This window comes from Erinaceus europaeus, chromosome 7, assembly GCF_950295315.1.
Source record: "Erinaceus europaeus chromosome 7, mEriEur2.1, whole genome shotgun sequence".
NCBI classification, from domain to species: Eukaryota; Metazoa; Chordata; class Mammalia; order Eulipotyphla; family Erinaceidae; genus Erinaceus; species Erinaceus europaeus.
In genome coordinates this window covers 20,667,925-20,680,662 of record NC_080168.1, presented here as the reverse complement: position 1 = coordinate 20,680,662, position 12,738 = coordinate 20,667,925, and the positions used below count along the sequence as shown (strand labels likewise).

Genomic DNA, 12,738 nt, shown 5'->3' with positions numbered 1-12,738 from the left:
CGAACTGGGAATCCTTAAGCTGGTCCTTGTGCTTTCACCATGTGCGCTTAACCTGCTGTGCCACCGCCCGACTCCCGACCATATAATTTTTATCTTTCTTTCTGTTAATGCATTGAATTTATTGATTTGTAAATGTTGCAATATATTTATTAGGAATGAATCAAACTTGATCTTGATGAATTATTCTCTTGATATGTCATTGACTTTGATTTGTCAGGATTTTGTTGAGAATTTTTGCACCAGCATTCTTCAAGGACATAGGTCTATAGTTTTCTTATTTGATAGGATCATTTTATGCTCTCAGGATAAAAATTATATTTGTCTTGCAGAATACTGATTTGTTGAAATAAGTCATTCTCATTAGTGAGAGGTGATATCTCATTGCAGCTTTAATTTGAATTTTTCTAATAATATGTGAAGCGTTTCTTCATATGTCTTAAATCCTATTCTCAGCAAGTTCTCTCCTATGTTATCTCATTCAAAAGTGTGATTTTTAATTTTGCTTATATATGATTATTACCAAGCAAATCCCATTTTAATCTTCAGACTCATGGCTATCTACTTTATATATCAATCTAAAATTACTATCTATCAGATTTATCATTTAAATCTGTTAAAAATACAACCCTTGTTATTGCTTCATATTAATTTATATCTTTCCCATCTTACCATCTTAGTGTCACCCTACTGATCCCAGTATAGAAGCAAAGGGATAAATCATCGTTCATAATTAGGACTTTTTGTTTACGTTGTAACAAGCAAATAAACAAACAACATCTTCACATTTACATGCAGTGTGAGGGACACTGTAAAAGAAGTGAGGATCAAGACATTTTACATTTTTATTTGATTTGATATCTCTGGCAACTAGTGTAGTATATTTTGCATGATTAACATTCAACAATGTGGTAAATGAATGCAGTTTTGAACAAATTATTCTATAAGGGTTTCATTATAACATATGCCATGCACTGTAACTTTTTTGATTTCCCAAATTCTATAGGTATTAAAATTCAGGCCAAATCTGCTTATTTCTTAGAATATATTTATTGCTCTTTAGAAAGCTTCCTTAGGCTTGCAAAAGTACCCCATGATTTTGGAACATTGGAAAATTATCTAATTCCAGTTGCAGTTTTTCTGTTTTTAGATGTTTCTGTGTCTTCACTTTGCAATTTACAAGAATCATATAATAACGTTACCAGATGATTTAGTTATTTCATAATCCTGAATGAAAAATAATCAGTGGGTGTTAACTAGTACCTGGGGAGGAGGTAGTTAATGGACTGCAGGACAACTGTTAATCATGGGTACAATTTCTTATTTCCCTCTTAACCACCATTCCTACAACTAGCATTATTATTATTATTATTTATTCTATTATTAATGGAAGTAAAATTACTTTTATGCCATCTGTGTTAAAATATATAGAAGTAAATAAAAGAATGCATGCACAATTCAAGTATACATCATGCATTTCTTAATTTTGTAATGTAATGTTGTTTGATATACCATTGAGTTCAAGACATAACATTAGAATACATATTTTACAGTTTATTAAAATTAAGAAAAAATAAATTTAAATCATTTTAGATATGTGGTTATATTAAATTACCCCAAAGTCTACTAATAATGGACATAAACCTTGGTAGGAATATTTTAACTTTTTCATATCAGAATATACCTTTTGTTACTGAAGCTATGAAGAGTCTTAAATGTAATCGGAATATATTAGTTGCTTTTCCCAAGTTACCAGTATGTGGAGATGAATACATCACTTCACATTTTAAAATATCATGGGTAAAAAATATCTGCCATTTCCTGTCTGAAAAAAAAAGTTATCTTCACTCTGCCCTAATGAAAGGAGCTCAATTTCTGATTATCTAAATTTCATTTGTTATCAAACTCAAATTTAAAGTTCTTAGGATCAACCTCTGGCTATCTTGTATGAAGAAATACAAATAACATTTAAATCATGCTGCCATTAATCCTCTAAAGGACAAATCATGTCAGGCAGTACTTATACACCCCCAAATTTTCAATTTTGTTTACTTCTTCAGCAATCTAACTTGATGTCAGCTACCATTTAGCTGGGCCAATAATATTGATATTTAATGTCAGTTCTTATTCATTACTGCACCTAGATGATGCATAAGTCAAAACTTTCAGATGTGTGTTGAAAACAATAAAGCAGATTCTGTCAGGGGAATTGCAAACAACAACAGAATACAGAAGCAACATGTACTGTCATTCCTATTATATATGAGATACTCTAATCATTTCAATATTCCTACACACTTTAAAATCAACTTTAATTCCATACTTGGTGATATTTGTAAGCTAAAACCTTTTAAGAAATAAACTTTGTGCAATGAAAACCATTCCTAATAGAGAAATGTGACAAAGAAAAAAAAAGCTGACACATATAGACATTCAGAAATTAATTAGGAAATTATTTTAAATGCAGTACATAGATTTAGCTTTTCTCTGCTTGTTTCTACTTTGTTACGATTTTGAAAATTTTGCATTTGAAAAAAAAATGTTTGTTGTAGCTGGTGCCTTGCATAGGTGCAGTTTCACTAATTAAAGTTGATATTTTTGTTCAGATAAAGTAAGAGAGAAGGGCTGAGAGAAGCCGCAACACTAGGACTTACCCCAGTATCACCAAAGTACTGCTAACTTTGAAGCACCATGACTGGAAGCTGGGCAGTGCACCCAGCAAAATGAACTTTTTCTCCAGCTCAGAAATTTAATACTTTAAATTATGAAAAATACAAATGCTGTGCCCCTCAGAGTTTGGCCATCAAAATCTTCCACAGCTAAATAGAGATGATATATGCTGTTATAGTTTGTTTGGAGGCTCCATGAACACGAGAAATAGGATTACAGCACATTACTTAAAATTTGCTCTTAAACTGTAAATTTGCATATATACACAACCTCCTGGCAAGTTAAAGCATTTCACCACCTGTAAAAGTTATCAGTACTAATGGTATTTTTACTTAGCAAAGTAGAAAAAGTGTACCTACTATATGCCGTTCAATACTGAAGTTTCCATAGTGAGCTCTATCAAGTCCTTTCCTTATAAACCTTATATCCCAATAAGAACTAGAGGCAACAAATAGTCTCAAGAATGGCAAGTGTTTTCTTTTCAACATAACGCAAATTGAAATAGTGTAATGTAGTGAAAGTTGTGACTTAAAATCAGGAAGCATTCTCTGAGGAAGGATTCTGTATTCAAGGAAGCCAAACTGGTCTCAAGAAAAAGAACTGCAAAGGCCAACTTCATGAGGTGGTAAAAGCATGTCTGATAAGACACAGAAAACGTGGAATGGACTAAGATCAGGGTAAGCAGGCAGAATATGTCGCATATAAAATATAACAGTTAAGAGGTAAAACCCAAAATATATGAAGTCCTCATAAAACTCAGCAACAAGAGCAAAACATCCCCAAACAGGGATAGATCCAATACTCATATCAAAACGAAATGCTCAATATCACTTAACTTTCAGAAAAATTAAAATTAAGATGGCAGTGAGATACCACCTCCCACCTCTAACATGTCATACATCAGAAATGAAAATAAGGGTGTGTGTGGGGGAGTCTGGAGGTGGCACTCTTGGCTGAGCGCACACTTGCAGGGGGATGTTTCATGTACTGTGAAGCAGGTCTGCAGGTGTCTCCTTCTTTCTCCCTCTCTGTCCCCCATTCCCTCTCGATTTTTCTCTGTCTCTGTCAAATAAGTAAACAAAAATTTTTTTTTTAATTTTTAAAAAATTGTTGGTGAGGATGTATGAAAAATAGAGTTCTACTGCTGCACTGCTTGGAATATAATTTATACATAGCTATACATTCCCTATAAGTATTTTCCCTGTGGAAAATAGTCTGAATATTCCTCAGACTATTTAAAGTAGACTCTTAGGAATCTATTCAAGAACTAAAAAAAAAAAAAAAAAAAAAAAGCCCTACCTGGACACATTTGTGCAAGTTTATGTTCAGTGCAGGGCTCTATATAAAAGACAAGATTTAGGGAGTACAGTGGTAGCACAGCGGGTTAAGCGCACATGGAGCAAAGCACAAGGACAGACTTAAGGATCCCAGTTGAAGCCCCAGGCTCCCCACCTGCAGGGGAGTCGCTACACAGGTGGTGAAGCAGGTCTGCAGATGTCTATCTTTCTCTCCCCCTCTCTGTCTTCCCCTACTCTCTCCATTTCTCTCAGTCCTATCTAACAAGGACAACGACATCAATTACAACAATAATAACTACAACAATAATAAAAAACAACAAGGACAACAAAAAGAGAAAATAAATAAATACAAAAAAGTAAAAAAAATAATAAAAGCCAAGATGCTAAGATTTATAAACTTGTTTAGGTGTCCAGTAACAGATGAGTGGGTTTCACATGCATGGTGGTATAGTACTTGGCTATAAGAAAAGATGATATTCTCTCTTTTCTTGCAGTGTAGATGCAGCCTGAGGGAATTATAAGTGTAACAAGTTAGAAGAGGGATGAATGTGGGGTGATCTCAATCATAGGTGGGACTTGGAATATCTTGGACAGAACTTGAAGGTGTCACGTTGAGTGAGACAACCCAGAAATAGAAGAACCACTGCCAGATAATCACATTCATATGTGGAACTTGATAAAACAAACAAACAAAAAAATGAAAAGAAAAGAAAAACAAACAGGGACAGAAAAGGAAAATACTAAGCAAACGTTAAACTGGGTCGGGTGTATGACTCTAAAGCAAAAGACTGGTGAAGGAGAGGCTGGGATTGGGTAAAGAGGGCTTTGTGATTTTGGTGTACCCATGTGCCAAAAACCATACCACCAATAAAATGGAAAAAAGAAATATTTAAGGAGGGCAGGAGGTAGCACACCCGGTTAAGTGCACATAGTACTAAGCTCAAAGGACCCACATAAGGATCTGGGTTTGAGTCCCCAGTTCGCCATCTGCAGGGGGTACACTTCACAAGCTGTGAAGCAAGTCTTCAGGTGTCTTTTTCTCTTTCTTTGCCTTCCTTTTGCCTCTCAATTTCTCTCTGTCCTATCCAATAAAGTGAAGAAGAAACAACGACAACAACAAAAAACACCACCAGGAGCAGAGGAGTCATATGTGGGCACTGAGCCCCAGCGATAACCCTGAAGGCAAAAAATAAAAATAAATTCAACTAAGTTAAAAAAAAAAAGCTACTGCACCAAAGTAATGATTGTAGGGCACCAGAGAGAATTCAGGTCCTGGAACATGACGGCAGAAGAGGACCTAGGTGTGGGGTTAGACTGTTAAGTGGAAAACTGAGAAATGTTGCACATAAACCAACCATTAATCCACCCAATAAAGAAAAAATACATAAAGCAAGGGAAAAAAACACAGGGTGAAACATTAATAAGCTGTGGTCTACTTTAACAGATCTAATGGATCAGAAGAGGGGAGGAGCGGGATAGGGGTTGCCAGGACACTGGAGCCATAGTGACCTATGATTGAGGAAGACAGGAATTTACAAGCAGGAGAGAAATGCTGACATCTAACTTAGGGAGATGTGGAGCTGGTATCCATATAACAGGAACAGTCCAATAGTTAATCAGCATTTCCTCAATAAATTGATTTGGTTGAAAGGGACAAAATGATGACTTAGATTACTCTTCATGGCTAAATTTGAACTGTTCAGTGCTGTGACTTTCAAAATATCTTAATCATACAAAATGCCCTGACTATATGAAGTATAATAAAGTTCTTTGAGTATTTAGTTGTCACTCCTTTTTTCTCTCTCTGACTTTGAAATTACTGTCTTTACTAATTGGATTACGACAGTCAGAACCTGAGAGGGAAGGGGGAGATAGAGTGTAAGAGAGACAGAGAGAGACCTGCAGCACTGCTTCACTACTCACAAAGCTTTCCCCCTGCAGATGGGGACCAGGGGCTTGAACCTGGGTTCTTGTGCCTTTTAACATGTGCACTCAACCAGGTACACCACTACCCGGCCCCTGTTACTCTTTTTCTCTTGACACAAATCTTGGTCAGAAGGCAACTGAGAAATAGTCACTGATCAGGAAATATTAGAAAACCACCAGAAGTCAGAATCAAGGAGGATTTAAATGACATTGAACATTTTTGCTGTGACACAATTAAATTTATTTTGTGTTATTGATCGGATGTTATTTTTTAAACACAGTACACTTTGGGGGCCATCCTTGTTTGTTTTGAGTATCTGGCTGCCAGAAAAATAGTTCAAAATAGATTTACTATCTTTTCTTTAAAACTTTTATTTTTTTATTGGAAGATTGTTTTATAGTTGACAGTAAATGTAACAGTTTGTACATGCATAACATTTCCCCGTTTTCCACATAACAGTAAAACCCCCACTAGGCCTTCTGTCATCCTGTTCCAGGACCTGAACTCTCCCTCCCACTCAGCCTAGAGTCTTTTACTTTGGTATAATCCAACTCCAATCCAAGTTCTGCTTAGTGTTTTCTCTTCTGATCTTGTTTTTCAACTTCTGCCTGAGAGTGAGATCATCCCATATTCATCCTTTTGTTTCTGACTTATTTCACTCACCATGATTTCTTCAATTTCACCACTATCTTTTTTATATGAAGCACTGTCACTCTTCAGAGACCTTATGATTTTAAGTCAATCTTCTGAAGCAATGAAGTTTCATTTGCTTTAGTTTCTTAGTTCAGTACTGTTCTATGTAATACTACAATTGCAGGTTTCTTTCTATTGTTGATTAATGTAATCACTCCTAGTTCGTGTGTGTTTGTGTGTGTGTGTGTGTGTGTGTGTGTGTGTGTGTGTGTGTGTGTGTGTGTCTGTTACTGGCGCCTTTGGCATATGGGATTTCACAGATCTCAGCTCAACATTTTTATTAATTTCACATAGAAAAACAGAGAAAGAGACATAGAACTGAAGAGGCAACATAGCATTCAGTCTTCCTTTGGTTCAATGCCACTTCCGTGTGGTGCCAGGCTTAAACTTGGGCCTCCTTCATGACTAGGCAGTTACTTAACTTTGTGGACATCTTTTGGCCTCCTACCTATGATTATTAAAGTATAATAAAAACTATGTGTGTGTGATAACTGGTAGAAGTTTATTTTATTTTATTTATTTATTCCCTTTTGTTGTCCTTGTGGTTTTCTTGTTGTAGTTATTGTTGATGTCAGTGTTGTTGAATAGGACAGAGAGAAATGGAGAGAGGAGGGGAACAGAGAGGGAAAGAAAAAGATACACACCTGCATACCTGCTTTACCACTTGTGAAGTGACTCCCCTACAGGTGGGGAGCGGGGGTGGGGGGGGGCTCAAAGTGGGATCCTTATGCAAATCCTTGTGTTTTGCACCATGTGCACTTAACCCACTCACTGTGCTACTGCCCAACTCCCAACTAGTAGAAGTTTTGTTTTTTTTTTCTTTTTTTTTTATTATTTTTTTTAAAACAGGGGAGAGCACGAACGCAGTCCCCCACTACCACAAATTATGCAGTCGAGTTTCCCACATTTGGGGAAATCGCAGGGGTCAGCACATCCGGAGTGCAATGGATAAGCCTCGCCCTGGGAAAACCACCTTCGTGATCATGGTATCTCCCCTGCCAGGAACTAGTAGAAGTTTTAAGAGGTTCTTTTATATGTCAGGATAGTGCCTAAAGTATCATGCATTATTCCTAAATCACATAATTAGAGTAAAAAATTATCATACCAGTTTACTCATAAGTGTAATTATAAGAAAACTTGATTATCTCCTTTAATATTATCTTCCCTACTTCATTGTGTGCTCTCTGGTGAATGTGACCCTGTAAATTTATACTTCAAGAAGTGACTGCTAGTTAACATGCAAAAGTACAGGCAGTTCAGGGAAATCTGACCTTCTTTAGAAGATTTAATTTGTAAACTGACAGTGGTCTAGCAGAGGATTATTTTTAAGTTTACATTCCCTAGCAAGTAGGCTGGAATTTTTTGTGGTAGATTTTACTAGGGTCTTGGGATCCAACAGGTCAGTCACCACTTACTTACATACGCTTCTTTCAACCTATACCATTTCAGCAATTTTATAAAATTCTCAAAGCTAGAGATGAGTAGTGTTTTGATAAATAATAATAATAAGCAAAAATAAGTCCTCATGAGATTTTCATGTTTCTGCAATCTTGCCAGATGACTTTTTTGTTTGTTTGTTTGTTTTTTAACCTCCAGGGTTATTGCTGGGGCTTGGTGCTTGTGCTCCACTGCTCCTGGAGGCCATTTTTCCCATTTTGTTGCCCTTGTTGTTACCCTTGTTGTTGTCATCATCATTATTATTGTTGTTGCTGTTGCTGTTGTTGTCATTGCTATTGTTGGATAGGACGGAAAGAAATCAAGAGAGAAGGGGAAGACAGAGAGAGGGAGAGAAAGATAGATACCTGCAGACCTGTTTCACCACTTGTGAAGTGACTCCTCTGCAAGTGGGGACCCGGGGCTCAAATCGGAATCCTTATGCTGGTGCTTGAGCTTTGCACCATGTGAGCTTAACCAGCTATGTGCACTTAATCCACTGCGCTACCGCCCAACCCCCAGATGAATAGTTTTATTTGAGAGGGAGGGAGGGAGGGAGAGAAAGAGAGAGAAGGAGAGAGAGAGAGAGAGAGAGAGAAGAAGAAGGAGGAGGAGAGACAGAGAGAAAGAGGGAGACAGAAAGAGAGAGAGGGGGAGAGCAAAGAGAGAGAGAGAGAGAGAGAGAAACAAAGTATTACTTAGCTCTGGCATATGGTGTTATGGTCGTGCTGGGCACTGAACCTGGGATCTCTGGGTCTCAGGCATATTAGTCTGGTGCACTGCACACTGCCTCCTTACAATGTCCTCATCCCTGCCTTGCTCTTTCACATTTACATCTTACTCTATTACGTTTACATCTTACTCAAATGCTAATGTGAACTCCAATTTCCATGTCTTTCTTTGACCTCTGCTTACCTCAGAAGAAGATGAATACTTCTCTGATATCTATTCCCTTGTTGGACCCTTCATTATTCTGGAAATATAAAAGGACTGACTTTCTGGATTGATGATTATCAAGGGATTAATGAATTTAAGTGCCTCTATCATTACAATTTTTATTCCTGGTATATTGCTTAAAGTATACTATTGACTGTTGAGAGTTATCACTTGGCAGGGGGTCCTATGATCTGAAATTTCTCATGTAAATTAATGCAAAATCCCTGTCTACAACAGTATCACACACTGTTCATGTCTAGCTGCAGAAGGATGCCTTATTTCTTGATTAGGTGATTGGAAAAAGCCAAGTGGGAATGTGTGATATCAGAAATAAATAGAATATAGGTCCAGCCAGGGATGAAGAGCATAAGAAAACAAAGCAAAAAAAAAAAAAGGCAATAAAAAAAGAAGAAGAAGAAAGAAAATCAAAGAGTGTATTTATTCTCAACTGGGTCAAATCAAAGAATCATCTATATCTATTTTATCAAGAAATATTTCTGAAATGTAAAGTTACAGGACAATACATTTAGTTTCACTCAGGAGGTTTGCAAGTTAGTCTGAACAGGATGACTTACATCATAGCTCATTTAGGTCTAAAAATACAGAATGTTTTATCCATTTCTATACTACATTTCTCCTATTCTCTCTCTACTCACAACACCCCATTACCTGGCACTAGGCCATTATGATAGGGGATGGTTATCTGGTAAATAATATCATCATCCTTAAAGTTTTTCTCTATCCATAATAGATAATAAGAAATTTTCAAAGATTTATTTATTTATTTATTTATTTTTATTTTGCCTCCAGGATTATTGCTGGGGCTCAGTGCCTATGAGCCACTACGAATCCACTGCTCCTAGAGGCTATTTTTTTTTCCCTTTTGTTGCCCTTGTTGTTTATTGTTGTTGTTGTTGTCATTACTCTCGTTGTTGGACAGGACAGAGGAAAATCAAGAGGAGGGGAAGACAGAGGGGGAGAGAAAGATAGACACCTGCAGACCTGCTTCACCACTTGTGAAGCAACCCCCCTGCAGGTGGGGGCTGGGAGCTCGAATCAGAATACTGGCACTAGTCCTTGTGTTTCTTCATGCCGTGTGCACTTAACCCACTGCGCTATCGCCTGGCCCCCCAAAGATTTATCTAGAAAATATTTATAATCATGGACAGATTTCTTTAACTAACTCAGAGCAACAAAAGAAAGTAAAATAGGAATAAAAAGGTGTACTATCTTTGAAAAAGGAACTGGCTAGAAAAATTTGATTAAATGGATTATAAAGTAATAAATATCACAATAATCCTTAATAGTAAAAAAAAAAAAGAAGAAAGAAAAGAAGGAGAAAAAGAGTAGTAGTAGAAGGTTAGCAGTTGATTGGCCTTTTTGATAGCATTTCCACTCCTTTTAATTCTTAGGTTGGATCACCTTGTTATTGTGAATGTTTTAGGAAGTAAAAGTAAGGGGGACCTGGTAGTGATGCTCCCAGTTAAGCAAACACACCACCATGCGCAAGGACCGTGGTTCAAACCCCTGCTCCCCATCTGCAGTGGGTATACTGCATGAGCAGTAAAGCTGATCTACGGTGTCTTTCTCTCCCTCTTTCTTTCTTTCTCTCTTTTTTTCTTTCTTTTTTTCTTCCTTCCTTCCTTTCTTTTTCTTTCTTCTCTCTCTCTCTCTCTCTTTCTCTCTCCCCCCACTTCTCAATTTCTCTGGCCCTTGGGAGCAGTGAATTCATAGAAAGAAAAGTAAGATTAGCACTGCAGGATTTACTCATATGTCAAAAATACACATAGTTAATTTTTTTTAAACATGGTTGCTTGGGATCTGTGAAATAGCTCACTAAGAGAGTACACTGCTTAGCCATCCATGTATGCAACCAAGCTTCGTGCCTGACTTCTACAATATTAATGGAAGTTTCAGTGCTGTGCTTTATTTATAAATAAATAAATAAAAATTAATGTGGTTGTTTAGGTGAAAACAGAGGAAATGATTTCTCAATTTATTATCCTTTTAAGAAGATGCATGTTCTGGGTATGCAAGTTTGGTGTGTGTGTCTCTGTGTGTAATGTGTTTATAAATTTCTCCATTCATGAGTCTATTTCTTGTGACTATGTGCTATATTATAAATTATTAAATGGGAATGGAGAAAGTATTGGTATGATTTTTGTTAAATTTTACGTTTTTTAGTTTACTAGGTAAAGTAAAAAAAACAAAACAAAACAAAAGGTTTAAAGCTTTGAGCTTTAATGTCTATTCAAACATTATGCTGTCTGACCAGGTTCACTAATGAACCACATGAATCTCCCTCCTCCAACCTCTCTTGTTTCCACCCTCAACTTCTAAGAGTTCCAAGTTCACTGTGACCAACTCAGGGTAGGTGCATCACATTTAAATTTAAAAGCTCTAAATAAAGACCATCCATTTGATTTACACATGAATTTGTTATTGCTGACTTTCCTGTTTATTTAATGGATTTGAACTCAATCAGATTGAATTTCAGATCCCAGTGATCACTTGCCAGGTGTGTAAGATACAGACTGAATTAACTCATATGTAATACAGTGTACTTTGCAAATTCATAGTCTGTCTTGTTGGATGCCAAATTATTTTTGTATTTCTATAAATATGCCTGAGTTTTCTTCTAGGATGCTGTTGAGTTACTTAGAAACTTTTAAATCTTTTCCTTTTAAGACTTGCTTTTAGGTGCAGCTGGAGTAGTGATTAACTCCGAATTATGATTTCCTCATAAGTGAAGCAAATCCTTCTTTGTTCTCTAATTTACCCAATGGCCACGATCTTGGAATATTTCATGCTGGCTGAAGGTCAGGCAGCTTTCTCAACTTCCTGTGAGCCCCTGCCTCCCCCTGATAATTTTCGGCATCGCTGGGCTTCCATGTACAGTTCTCCTAATCAGTATTCAGCAAAATAACTGAGGAAGTTACTCTGCAGATCTCCAGGGTTATCTCAGTGCAACTGTCAATCTTCCTGCTCACTCTCGTTAGTTTTATTTCTTCAACTTTCTGCCCCATCCTCTCAACCATGTGTGTCTAGACTTCCTCTCACTATCTTGTGGGCTAGAAACTGTCATGTCAGTAAGTTACAACAATCTTTGATCACCTCACTAGTTTAGTTTTCTATCTCTCAATGCTTTGTCACATCATGTATAGATAGTATCCTAGTATCCTAGAAACCACAGTTACCTATGTTTTCTCTCGTTTTTCTGTTTGTCTCTGTCAGGAGGGTAAACCTAGTCTTTGATTATCAATTGTGATGGCAATATTATATATTTATATAGTTTGTTGACAGATTTAACCAGAAGCTATGCAAAGTTAATGGTGATGATACACTTTTTAAAGGTATCTTTATACATTCTTCCCATGCAAGAATGATGGGTTAGCAGTGAATTTTCTTGAGATCTGAATTATAGTCCTGATAAACTACATTTTTAATGTACAAGTTTAGACAATGCCATTTATTTCTCAAGCCTTCACTTTCTCATCTATGGGAGACATTGATCTGGAATACCTTCCTAATATTCTCAGAATTCTATCAATAATCACTACTGTGATTTCTTTTTTTTAGAAATTGAGAAAAGATGTTCAATTTGAATACAACTTTCAGAAGGCTTTTAAGAGAAGCAAGCATGTCTTTTAAACATCTGGTCTTTCTCAAATCTGAAACATTTTTTTTCTTGACTCAAAACTTACAGGCAAACCCAACAGCAAAACTGAATTTTTCCCTTTGACATACAAAGCAATGCCAAACAAAAATAATCTAACATAATTC

At 36.5% G+C, this 12,738-nt stretch overlaps 1 protein-coding gene and 1 non-coding gene across 5 annotated transcripts in view; one reads left to right on the top strand and one right to left on the bottom strand.

Moving 5' to 3' along the window:
* The window catches only part of SPAG16 (sperm associated antigen 16), a 1,038,313-nt gene that overhangs the window by 737,474 nt on the left and 288,101 nt on the right, over positions 1 to 12,738 (top strand). The gene's annotated exons all lie outside the window — the stretch shown is intronic.
* Positions 7,432 to 7,594, bottom strand: LOC132539544 (U1 spliceosomal RNA). The gene has a single exon (XR_009550901.1). It is a non-coding gene; the product is annotated as a U1 spliceosomal RNA (small nuclear RNA).